The following is a 13,079-nucleotide window of genomic DNA, read 5'->3' as shown; positions in this document are numbered from 1 at the left end:
TGCACCATAGCTCATCTTCTCAGGTTCTCACATTTTTTATTAAAACGGTAGATTGATTTTCCTGCTTTCACAGCTTCTTCGGTGTAAGGTGATGCGTTTTTTGCCTGGCATCAGCAGCCTGCAGTTGTCAGATTGAGTTCCTGTTACTTTGTGTGGGTGTAGGTGGGGGGTGGGCTTGTGTATGTGTGTGTGTGTGCACATGCATGTACACACTTATACATTAACTATAGTGCAAAAGTTCTGGACTGTTAGGACACCCAGGTTTTATTTTTGCTTTCTGCACTCACAATCTGGATGACCTAGGAGAAACCACTATTCTGTGAACTTTAAAATTTTTGCAACAGCAGCGTTTCCTTTGGCTCCTCAAATATATGAGAGAACATTGTTAGGGTTGCTGGGGGAGCTCAGGAGGCACCAGGGTGTGATGGTTAGGTTGACTGGTGCTGAATGCAAACAATATCCTGATTTGAATGCTGGTCTTGCCATTTACTCTTTGTGGGTGTAGAGACTTGCTTCTCAGATAGTGTTTTCTCATTTGCTTGAATATGGCTGTTGTGAGCTTCCAATGAGAACTTGTCTGTGCCAGAAAATCAACATCTTCTAGCATGGCGACAACTTGTCTTCTGACAATTATGAATCCCGATGCTCTTTCAACATAAGATCATATCAGGTAATACATCTGACATTAATCTCTAATCACTCTCTCTCTGGTTCAAGAGAGAATTCAGAAGAGTTCAGTGAAATATCTTAAAGGTAGGAATTAAAGTGTATATATGTGGTTCTAGTTATTTCTTTTTCCACCTTCTACAATTCCTGTGGTCCACAGTGGGCCTCAAGTGACTCACATTGGAGGCTTTCAGATGCACCCTCCATTTGTTGAGTGAGCAGATAAATTCATTGATATTGCCACCATTTTATCAGTCAACAATAAAGCCTGATGACACATCTGATTTCCAAGACTTATCCCAAATGTCCATTTATTCAATCTTTGTTTCAGACCAACTACAAAGACTTCTACATAAAAATATTCTGTCATTGTAGCCAGTCTCTGTGTTTAGGACCCAACCTTCCCCCACCTCAAGCTTTCATTGGTGCTTTGAGGAATTATTTATGTTCTCCCCAATTTGCCACAAAATAAGAAAAATGTGCATTCTAATTGTGTATGATTCCTTTTTCCAGTGTACCAATATTACAATGTACCAATGTACCACTATCTGAGGAGCAGTTGTCTACATTCACTCAAAATGTACCAATATATTTTTTTTTTTTTTTGCACTTTGGACAAAGGTATTGCTAAACTTCTTTTTTCTTGTAATCATGGAAAGCAGTAAAAACCTGATAGAAAGTGTGATCTGTTTTCTCAACAGTGGCTGTTACTCATAAATAAGGAAATTCCATCATTATCACCGCATTTGTAATATGGTGCTTGATGGTTGATGTTAACAATGAAAAATACTAGGTGTGAATAAAGTCAGTAAAAGGAAGATGTTCGCTGTGAGGAAGTTAATTGTTTAACAAAAATGTGTCTCACATCTAATAGGATGTCTTGGAGACTTCAGTGCAAGGACTGTTTTGGAGTTTGTATCAGGAAAAGAGACCGCATTATGAGAGACAAAATAAGTAAACACTCTATCTGTTCATCCTTTGATGTTTAGGTTGTTTATATTCTGCTAGGTTCTTAAAATGATGTAAGGTGTCTTACAGAGATCTGTATATGGTAGCAAGACAAAATCAATTGAAAATGAGAATGAAAAATGAAACAAAGGAAAAAAGTAAAAATAGGAAAGTACAGTGGAGTCTGGAATTACCTTCGTATAAAAAGACAAGCTGTGAAATCCTATGTACTTGCCAGGGAATGCCTAGAAAGTTGGCTTAAATCTACCTGTTGGCCATTGTTAGAAGAAAATGTGATCTACTGAGCAATTCATAATAGTAATATGTGACATTCCTCTCATGGATCGTTATAGAGAGGGCATTTTGAAATCTAGTTAACAATATCCTCAACAGCAAGATAAGCAAACACAATTATAAAAATTATGACAAAAGGCAGATAACATAACATTTATAATTTTAACCATTTGAAAGTGTACAGTTCAGGGGCATTAAGTACATTCACATTGTTGCGTAGCCACCATGACTGTCTAGTTTCAGAATTTTTCATAAAGTGAAAACTCCACACCCAATGACTAGTCCCTTGGCAACTAGCAATCTTCTGTCTTAACAGCATTCTTACAGTAAATGATAAACACTTTTATAATCTTGTCCATTAGAATGCCAGAGGTAGCAGTGGGTAGCAGCATACTGTTTTTGTATTTATGTTTGTCTTTTATAATTCAATTCTAGAAAAACTGACTCAACAGAGGAAAGGGTAGATAGCCTCTCTGACCTGTGAAACCACCAGGAAGAATACCTGAGGAGACTTGTTCCACCTAAGTGTTTGGGTTGGAGGAATTTCTACAGAGAGACATTCACTAGGGCACTAGGGAGCTTAGCTTGGAGAAAAAGAAAGGCTTTGATCCAGTTTCTTGAGTGACTGATAGCCAAGAATTACCTAACCATCTTACCTTTTATCACAGTAGTAGGAGTCAAGTGAGTCCCTCTTGTTGGTAAGGCTAATCTAGCATGAGGGAGAGAAGGAAAGAATAAGAAGTAAAGATTTGGGAAACTGGAGGTGAAACAAGTATGATTCAGTCCATTGAGCTAAATTCTGGATAAGCAAGGTTTTAGGGGAGGGAGATGGAATAGATGTGATTAGTAACATTCAATATCATTGTGGAACTCAATTTGTAGATTTTGTTTCTTAATTTCTGTTTCTAATGTGCTAAGAAGAAAGACTTTTTTTTTGGTACTTTTGTATTTAGTTTATAGCAATTATGATGCAACATACATCATAATCAAACACATTGCAACATATCTCTTAACTTTTCACAAACTACTTAAAGTCAATATTTTCCCACTTCACAGGAGATGGAGAAATCTTACCACACCAGTCCTGTTCTCCCCATTTTCAGTTCAGTTGAGTTGAGTTGCATAGTCATGTCCGACTCTTTGCAACCCCATGAACTGCAGCACACCAGGCCTCCCTGTCCATCACCAACTCCCAGAGTCCTCCCAAACCCATGTCTGTCAAGTCAGTGATGCCATCCAACCATCTCATCCTCTGTCATCCCCTTCTCCTCCTGCCCTCAGTCTTTCCCAGCATCAGGGTCTTTTCAAATGAGTCACCTCTTTGCATCAAGTGGCCAAATTATTGGAGTTTCAGCTTCAACATCAGTCCTTCCAATGAACACCCAGGACTGATCTCCTTTAGGATGGACTGGTTGGATCTCCTTGCAGTCCAAGGGACTCTCAAGAGTCTTCTCCAACACCACAGTTCAAAAGCATCAGTTCTTCAGTGCTCGGCTTTCTTCACAGTCCAACTCTCACATCCATGCATGACTACTGGAAAAACCATAGCCTTGACTAGATGGACCTTTGTTGACAAAGTAATATCTCTGCTTTTGAATATGCTGTCTAGGTTGGTCATAACTTTCCTTCCAAGGAGTAAGCATCTTTTAATTTCATGGCTGCAATCACTATCTGCAGTGATTTTGGAGCCCAGAAAAATAAAGTCTGACACTGTTTCCACTGTTTCCCATCTATTTGCCATGAAGTGATGGGATCAGATGCCATGATCTTCGTTTTCTGAATGTTGAGCTTTAAGCCAACTTTTTCACTCTCCTCTTTCACCTTCATCAAGAGGCTTTTTAACTCCTCTTCACTTTCTGCCATAAGAGTGGCGTCATCTGCATATCTGAGGTCATTGATATTTCTCCAGGCAATCTTGATTCCAGCTTGTGCTTTCTTCAGACCAGCATTTCTCATGATGTACTCTGCATAGAAGTTAAATAAGCAGGGTGACAATATACAGCCTTGACGTACTCCTTTTCCTATTTGGAACCAGTCTGTTGTTCCATGTCCAGTTCTAACTGTTGATTCCTGACCTGCATACAGATTTCTCAAGAGGCAGGTCAGGTGGTCTGTATTCCCATCTCTTTTAGAATTTCCCACAGTTTATTGTGATCCACACAGTCAACGGCTTTGGCATAGTCAATAAAGCAGAAATAGATGGTTTTCTGGAACTCTCTTGCTTTTCCATGATCCAGCGGATGTTGGCAATTTGATCTCTCCTCTACCTCTTCTAAAACCAGCTTGAACATCTGGAAGTTCACAGTTCACGTATTGCTGAAGCCTGACTTGGAGAATTTTGAGCATGACTTTACTAGCATGTGAGATGAGTGCAATTGTGCAGTAGTTTGAACATTCTTTGGCATTGCCTTTCTTAGATATTGGAATGAAAACTGACCTTTTCCAGTCCTGTGGCCACTGCTGAGTTTTCCAAATTTGCTGGCATATTGAGTGCTGCACTTTAACAGCATTTACGCATTTTAGGTTGTCATTATTTTACATGATATATCTGTATACATTGAAAACTTAACCAGATGTTATAATTCTGTTATAGTTTATTATACATAACCAGATATTTACCCTTTCTGATGCTCTTCCTTCATTCTGATGTTCCAAGTTTTCCTAAAATTTTTTTTTAAATTATTTATTTATTGGAGTATAGTTGCTTTGCAGTGTTGTATTATTTTCTGCTGTAATCAGCTATATGCATACACTTCTTCTTAAACCTCCCTCCTCCCACCCCCAAGACTGGTTGGTTTTGCCTTGCTCCAAGGTTTAACTTGTATTTTGAATAATGAAGAGGAGTGGGCAGTTGAGTATGAAGAAGCAACAAGAGTCAAGATACAGAGGCATTGCACTCTGGGTTATACTCAGAGTCATCTTTGATTCTTTCTCCTTGTTTTTCTCAGTGACGCATCCAGTCATTTGATGACTTCTGCTTATTTGATATCTTCAGTGTTTTTCTTACCTACAGCTTCCTCCATTCTTAGTGTCATGACCTTCATTCAAGACTGTGGTCTCTTGTCTGGATGACTACCATAGTCTTCTAACTGGTCTTCCACCTTTCAAGCTCTTGGCCATTTAATTCTTTTTTCAAACTATTGCAAGGATAAATGTCCTAAAAGAGGTGGAGGGTCACTCCACCCATGTCATTCTTTTCTTCATAAGCCTTCAGTATAAGCTATAAGTATATGCTAATTATGTCATCACAATTAGCAGAGAAAAAAAAGGATTATTCAAAAAGTTGAGCTCAGGCTTGGAATATTACATAGGGGAGAATCATGCTACTTAAATCCTCATCATATGTCATAATTAACTGTGGATGTGTAAATGAAACTGGATCAAAGCCTTTCTTTTTCTCCAAGCTAACCTCTTTAGCATCTGAAGAAGAGACAGGTGAATATTTTTCCAATTGAAAGTTAGGTAAGAGGCTTTGTAATGGGAGAAACCACAGGGAAAAAAATGATTGACTTGGTAACATAAAGATTTAAGTTCTCTAGGTCAAAAATAGAAATGAAAAGACGTTCACAAAAATTCTCTAGTCCCAGCCACACTTCCCTTGTGGCAGTTCCTAGAAACAGACCCCTTTGCGTGTGTTGGTCCCTCTGCAAGAAATGCTCTTCCTGTACACCCTCCTATGACTGGTGCATCCTCATTCTTCAGGTCTAGTCAAATATTCTCTTCTTAGAAAAGTCTTCCCTGTTAATCTTCTGTAAAGTAACTACCCCTCCATGTCTCATCCTTCCTGACCTTCACTCTGTCACATTACTTGTTTTGTGTCCTTCATAGCTGTTACCACTGATGGGAATCAGCTTATTTGTTAGTGCTCTCATTTGCTGTCCTCTATGTTGGAAGCTGGATGAAATGTATGGATCTCATCTGTCTTGTTCAGAGTCAACTAGACTTGTTTTTGAAACATGATAGGTGCTCAGTAAATGTTTGTTGAATGAATGAGTGAATGAATAGATATGTCTGTGTGTAGATAAAATGATTGGAAAGCTATATAACAATATAGTAATGGGGTTGTTTCTAGGTAGAATTTGGCAGATGATTAGTTTTTTCTCTTTTAAAATTTTTTTGTCTTTCTCAAATTTCCTAAAATGAGTGTGCATTACATTGTTAGAATTATAACTAAGTGTATTTTATATAAGTCACATTTTATTAAATAATAGCATCTGTAGTGTCAGATCATTAATCTCCATTAGCACTGACAAAAGATGATAAACTATGCAGACTATAAGGAACAAATTTCCTAGAAACAAGGGTGTCAGCTTGCATCCTCTTCAAGTATTCACACATTTAACACATCCAGTTAGCATAACTGAATAATGAGGAAATCAGGCCAAAAAGTACCATCCAACTTGGATATTCTCTTAAGACTCTAAAATAAAACTCTTCATAGAAGGAGAAAAAATTTTTTTTAAAAAAGGACTGCTGCCTAGTTTCAAAAATAATTGCCAGGAGTTTAATGTCCCTGAATCTATCAAATATTAAAAAGGGCAATTGAAGAAAAGGCCTGGCTATAAAACAATTTGAAAAATTTTACAGTGGAGCTATCTGCATTGTCATCTCTCAGAGAATATGAGTCTGGAAAGGTCTGTTATAGTCATTTACCCATTCTGAGCAATTTTTGGTCATTTATTGACCTTGTTTAAACTGATCAGTTCAACATGTGGAGAAAAGCATCCGGTTTTTTTTTTTTTTTTTCTCACAGAATACAAGTTTCTTCTTGGCTCTGAGTAGGATTTGGTCAGATTTTCAAATATAAAGTGATTATATCTTAAATGATCTCAAATGGTCAAGTTGTTAAGAGAAAAAAAAAAAAAGATGTAGCAGCCCCATGTTTCATTTATTCACTCACTCATGAAACCTTTGTTTAGCACCCCGTAGCAATCAGACACTGTTGGATATTGGGGATGTGACAGTGAATAAGACATAATTGTTGTTCAGTTGTGAAGTTGTATTCGACTTTGTGACCCCGTGGACTGCAGCATGCCAGGCTTCCCTGTCCTTCACCATCTCCCAGAGTTTGCTCAAACTCATGTCCATTGAGTCAGTGATTGCCATCCAAACATCTCATCCTCTGTTGCCCCTTTCTCCTTCTGCCCTCAGTCTTTCCCAGCATCAGGGTTTTTTCCAATGAGTTGGTTCTTTATATCAGGTGGCTGAAGTATTGGAGCTTCAGTCTCAGCATCAGTCAGTCCTTCCAATGAATATTCAGGGTTGATTTCCTTTAGAACTGACTGGTTGGATCTCCTTGAGGTCCAAGGGACTCTCAAGAGTCTTCTCCAACAGCACAATTCGAAAGTATAAATTTTCCAGTGTTAAGTCTTCTTTGTAGCCCAACTCTCATATCCATACATAACTATGGAAAAAGCATAGCTTTGATCATACAGACCTTTGTCAGCAAAGTGACATCTCTGCTTTTTAATATGCTGTCTAGGTTTGCATAACTTTTCTTCCATGGAGCAAGCGTCTTTTAATTTCATGGCTGTAGTCACTGTCTGCAATGATTTTGGAGCCCAAGAAAATAAAATCTGCCACTGTTTCCACTTTATGATACTTGTCCTCTAGGAGCTTACCTTCTAGTGGAGGCAACATAAGTAAGCCACATAGATGCCAGTTGTGATAAGTTTTGGAGGAGAAATATTCCATAAATAATAAAAGGGTAAGGAGGAGCAATAGGGAAGACTGGAACAGAGATAGGAATAGGAACAGAAGTAGGGAAGACTTTTTCAAAAAGGTGATATTTAGCCTGAGATCTAAAAGGATGAAAAGGAGCTAGCCACATAAAAAGCCAAAATGTGTCTGTTCCCAGTACAGAGATGTCTAGGAAATGCCAGAATCCTGTGTGATAAAACAAAGCAAGCAGTGGAAACGTGAGATGAAGTTAGAAAGGTAGGCAGAGGGCAGGCCACATAGGACACTGTAGTGTTTAATTTTCAATACTACAGAAAGCCACTAAAGTATTTTAATCAGAGGAGTGACGGGATTTAAACTGCCATAGGAAGCCAATAAAGCATTTTAATGGGCAAATGACGGAATCCAATTTTAAATGATCATTCTTGCTATTACAAGGAAATTGAATTTTAAGCGGCAGAAGTGTAGGAGGACTAAGTCAGAAGAGTCAGGAGTCAGCCTGTAGTCATCCAGAAGAAAGGCTCGGGTTGGACCATCGTGTTAGCAGTGGAGATGGAGAGAAGTGATAGATTTAGGATATATTTTGGAAGTGTACTCACTTGGAATGCTGTGGGATTTGATAGAGGAATTTAGAAAAAAATCGAGTTGAGTCCCAAGCAGAGAACTGAGAAATATAAATAAGGCAAGTGTAGCAGAATATGGCAGGATTGCATGTGGGTAAACAGAGATAGGAAAGAGCAACATCCAGCTGGTTGGTTGCTGGGGCACTAGGGTAGACTGTGGTGCCACTCACTGAGACAAACAGTAGAGAGGGTTAAGCTTGGTTGCAAAGACTGTGAATGTAAAGTTTTCCACTCTGCAGCTTTTATTTTCAAGTTATAAAATAGAAATTTCTGTTAGAAATTATATTCAATAAAAACCTTAGGAATTTGTTAATGTTGAATTTGCTTGGGATCGAAAGTGACCATAATTGCTGTGATTAGTACTACAAAGGCCAGCAAAACCTACTTTTTGTGGAGAAATTTTCATCATCTTGTGAGTTTCTGAAAGTCCATCTAACAGATTAGCCTGTCATTTATGAGGGGAAAAGTGAGAGACCAAAGTTGGAGTGGTCCCTTCCTTTGAGATCAAAATACTTTAGAAAGAATCTTATGAGGAAGGACCTTTCCATGAGAAAATGTGTCTGGCTGTGCTCTTGAAGTTCTCTTGTCAGCAGTCTGAGTAAGCAGGCAGTGAAAAGAAACTTCTATATTGTCGTGTGACCTAGGAGCATGTGTAACAAATGACTTTGTACATCTTGATGGGAACATTTGGAATGCCTGGGTGTCTATGTGACATTTAAATGTGAGTAACACTCGAGTAAGTCTCAGTTAGCTGAATTCAATAAGTGCTTTAATCAATATGCTGTGGCATTTATAACTGGTACTGTAGTCGTCCTAAATCTCTTGGTGATTATGTCCTGTAATACACCATTCCCATGCTTTTGTCCACAGGTTCTTGCTGCAGATCTCCTCATCTGGAAGCAATTTCTTTTTCTTTGCATTTTCATAGTATTCAGTTTATATATTCCTTATGATGTACATTGCATTTTGACTTTTGTGATGGAGGCAAATTTGTTTGCATGTCATTTTCCCTTGAAGATGTAACAACTGTCAGACTCAGCCCACAAAGCATCCTGATGAATTCCTAGGAGCCTATCTCTGGGTGGCTCATAAATCCCCACTGGCTGTTATTAAAGTCTTCTCTGTAGTTTTGAGACAGGAAGGAAACAGGGCACAACCTTTAAAAGAATGACATAGCCCATAGAGACACAATATAAACTGAATGGAACCAAAGGTCGAAGATGTCAGACAAGCTGACTTCCACTAGCCCTAGAGCCTCAGTGTATGCTCAGTGTAACACATCAGAATGCTAAATGACACACCCACAGGTGTCAGGACCATAAAGGTCAAAAAGTGAGCAGTGGCCCAATTCTTAGAAATCCCCACAGTTCAGTTCAGTTCAGTCGCTCAGTCATGTCTGACTCTTTGCAACCCCATGAATCGCAGCACGCCAGGCCTCCCTGTCCATCACCAACTCCCGGAGTTCACTCAGACTCATGTCCATTGAGTCAGTGATGCCATCCAGCCATCTCATCCTCTGTCATCCCCTTCTCCTCCTGCCCCCAATCCCTCCCAACATTAAAGTCTTTTACAATGTGTCAACTCTTCACATGAAGTGGCCAAAGTACTGGAGTTTCAGCTTTAGCATCATTCCTTCCAAAAGAAATCCCAGGGCTGATCTCCTTCAGAATGGACTGGTTGGATCTCCTTGCAGTCCAAGGGACTCTCAAGAGTCTTCTCCAACACCACAGTTCAAAAACATCAGTTCTTCGGCATTCAGCTTTTTTCACAGTCCAACTCTCACATCCATACATGACCACTGGAAAAACCATAGCCTTGACTAGATGGACCTTAGTCAGCAAAGTAATGTCTCTGCTTTTGAATTTGCTATCTAGGTTGGTCATAACTTTCCTTTCAAGAAGTAAGCATCTTTTAATTTCATGGCTGCAATCACCATCTGCAGTGATTTTGGAGCCCAGAAAAATAAAGTCTGACACTGTTTCCACTGTTTCCCATCTATTTCCCATGAAGTGATGGGACTGGATGCCATGATCTTTGTTTTCTGACTGTTGAGCTTTAAGCCAACTTTTTCACTCTCCTCTTTCACTTTCATCAAGAGGCTTTTAGTTCCTCTTCACTTTCTGCCATAAGGGTGGTGTCATCTGCATATCTGAGGTCATTGATATTTCTCCCTGCAATCTTGATTCCATCTTGTGTTTCTTCCAGTCTAGCATTTCTCATGATGTACTCTGCATAGAAGTTAAATAAGCAGAGTGACAATATACAGCCTTGACATACTCCTTTTCCTATTTGGAACCAGTCTGTTGTTCCATGTCCAGTTCTAACTCTTGCTTCCTGGCCTGCATACAGATTTCTCAAGAGGCAGGTCAGGTGGTCTGTATTCCCATCTCTTGAAGAATTTTCCATAGTTTATTGTGATCCACACAGTCAAAGGCTTTGGCATAGTCAATAAAGTAGAAATAGATATTTTTCTGGAACTCTCTTGCTTTTTCCATGATCCAGCGGATGTTGGCAATTTGATCTCTGGTTCCTCTGCCTTTTCTAAAACCAGCTTGAACATCAGGGAGTTCACGGTTCACATATTGCTGAAGCCTGGCTTGGAGAATTTTGAGCATTAATTTACTAGCATGTGAGATGAGTGCAATTGTGTGGTAGTTTGAGCATTCTTTGGCATTGCCTTTCTTTGGGATTGGAATGAAAACTGACCTTTTCCAGTCCTGTGGCCACTGCTGAGTTTTCCAAATTTGCTGGCATATTGAGTGCAGCACTTTCACAGCATCATCCTTCAGGATTTGAAACAGCTCAACTGGAATTACATCACCTTCACTATCTTTGTTCGTAGTGATGCTTTCTAAGGCCCACTTGACTTCACATTCTAGGTTGTCTGGCTCTAGATGAGTGATCACACCATTGTGATTATCCAGGTCGTGAAGATCTTTTTTGTACAGTTCTTCCGTGTATTCTTGCCACCTCTTCTTAATATCTTCTTCTTCTGTTAGGTCCATAGCATTTCTGTCCTTTATTGAGCCCATCTTTGCATGAAATGTTCGCTTGGTATCTCTAATTTTCTTGAAGAGATCTCTAGTCTTTCCCATTCTGTTGTTTTCCTCTATTTCTTTTCATTGATTGCTGAAGAAGTCTTTCTTATCTCTTCTGGCTATTCTTTGAAACTCTGCATTCAGATGCTTATATCTTTCCTTTTCTCCTTTGCTTTTGCTTCTCTTCTTTTCACAGCTACTTGTAAGGCCTCCCCAGACAGCCATTCTTCCCTAAATTGCTGGAGTGCTCTTCCCACTCATTAGCCTATGTAATTACTCAGGACACATCAAAACTGACAATCACTATACCCTGTTGCCTCTCTTGCCTTCTGAGGCGGCCCACACTCTGTCTATGGAATGTGTTTCCTCCGTGAATAAACCTTCTTTCGCTTTACTGTGACTTGCTCTTGAATTCTTTACTATGGAAAGCCAAGAACCCACACTTGGTGGCCATCCCAGGGACTCAGACGTGACCTGGGATATGACCACTTTCTTGCACCCCACTCTCTTTCCTACAACAGTTTTTGGTGTCTGATCTCCATTTCACCACCTGGAAATCTTGATAACCTGCTTCTCTTGCTCTGACCCAGCTACTTGTAGTAGGCCTATTGATTCCAAAGAGGGCCACTATACTCTCTCAGCCTTTTTAACCCTCTTTGGATGTCTGGAATGTAAAACTTGTATCCCTGAATCAACACAGGAAGATAATCTATAGGCCCCCATAGTATCTTATGTCTAATAGTCCTTTCCAAGTCTGATATCCCATATCCCATGAATGATTTCCAGGTAAGGATCTTGTATTTTATTCATGTTTTTTTTTATTGTGATAAAAAATACACAATTTAAAATCGATCATCTGAGCCATTCTGTGTGAATATTGAATATATTCATATTCAACTATCATCATGATAGTCCATCTCTAGAATTCATCTTGCAAAACTGAAATACAGTACCTGTTATACAATAACTCTCTATTCCCCTACCCACCAGCCACTAACAACAACCATTCTTTCTGTCTCTCTGTGCTTCACTACTATAAAAAATATATAAATGAAATCAAAGAGTGTCTGTCTTATTATGACTGGATTATTTCACTTAGCATAATGTCCTTGAAGTTTATCCATGTTGTACCATGTGTCAGAATTTCTTTTTAAAGCCAAATGATATTCCATTGTATGTATATACCATATTTTGTGTGTCGAATTATCTGTCAGTGGACAAGTGGGTTACTTCCTTGTTTCAGCTATTGTAAATAATGCTGCTATGAATGGTATATACTTACATTTTAGGTTTGCTTCTTTTTTATCCATATCATTTCCTAAGAGACTGGATTTATTCTGTTTGATTTCTGTCAGTAAGACCCTGAGCAGAGGATTTGTGTATAAGTGATTGGTTAAGGAAGTACTCCCAGGAGACTTAGTAAGGCACTGGGGAGAGTAGAACTGGGATGAAGACAGAAGCATCCATGTGTGCAGTTTTGGGAAATCCCACAGCAGGTAGCATCAGCTTGATCCCCCAGAAAAACTTTGGAATATAAATTATGCTTCGGTGCTTTTACCCAAACCAAAAGGGCTGAGTTTCATACTTCTGTATCCTTAGTCATCCTCTTTGGAGATGTAAACTCGTAGGCTCTTCTGGATTTCTGTGTGCTTGGGCAAAGTGGATATAGCAGTCCCAGAGAAGTTCTCCAAATTAAGATAGCAAGTCTGGACTGATAGAAGCAAAAGCACACCAGAGCTGGGAGAGAGGTACACAGAGAGAGCTGAGCGGTCTGGGAGGGTCTGGGTAGAGCACCAGCAGTATCCACTTGTGCTTCTCACTGGGAGTTTGT

This window comes from Ovis aries, chromosome 2 (genome assembly GCF_016772045.2).
Source record: "Ovis aries strain OAR_USU_Benz2616 breed Rambouillet chromosome 2, ARS-UI_Ramb_v3.0, whole genome shotgun sequence".
Taxonomy (NCBI): Eukaryota; Metazoa; Chordata; class Mammalia; order Artiodactyla; family Bovidae; genus Ovis; species Ovis aries.
Note: the sequence above shows the minus strand (reverse complement) of the source record.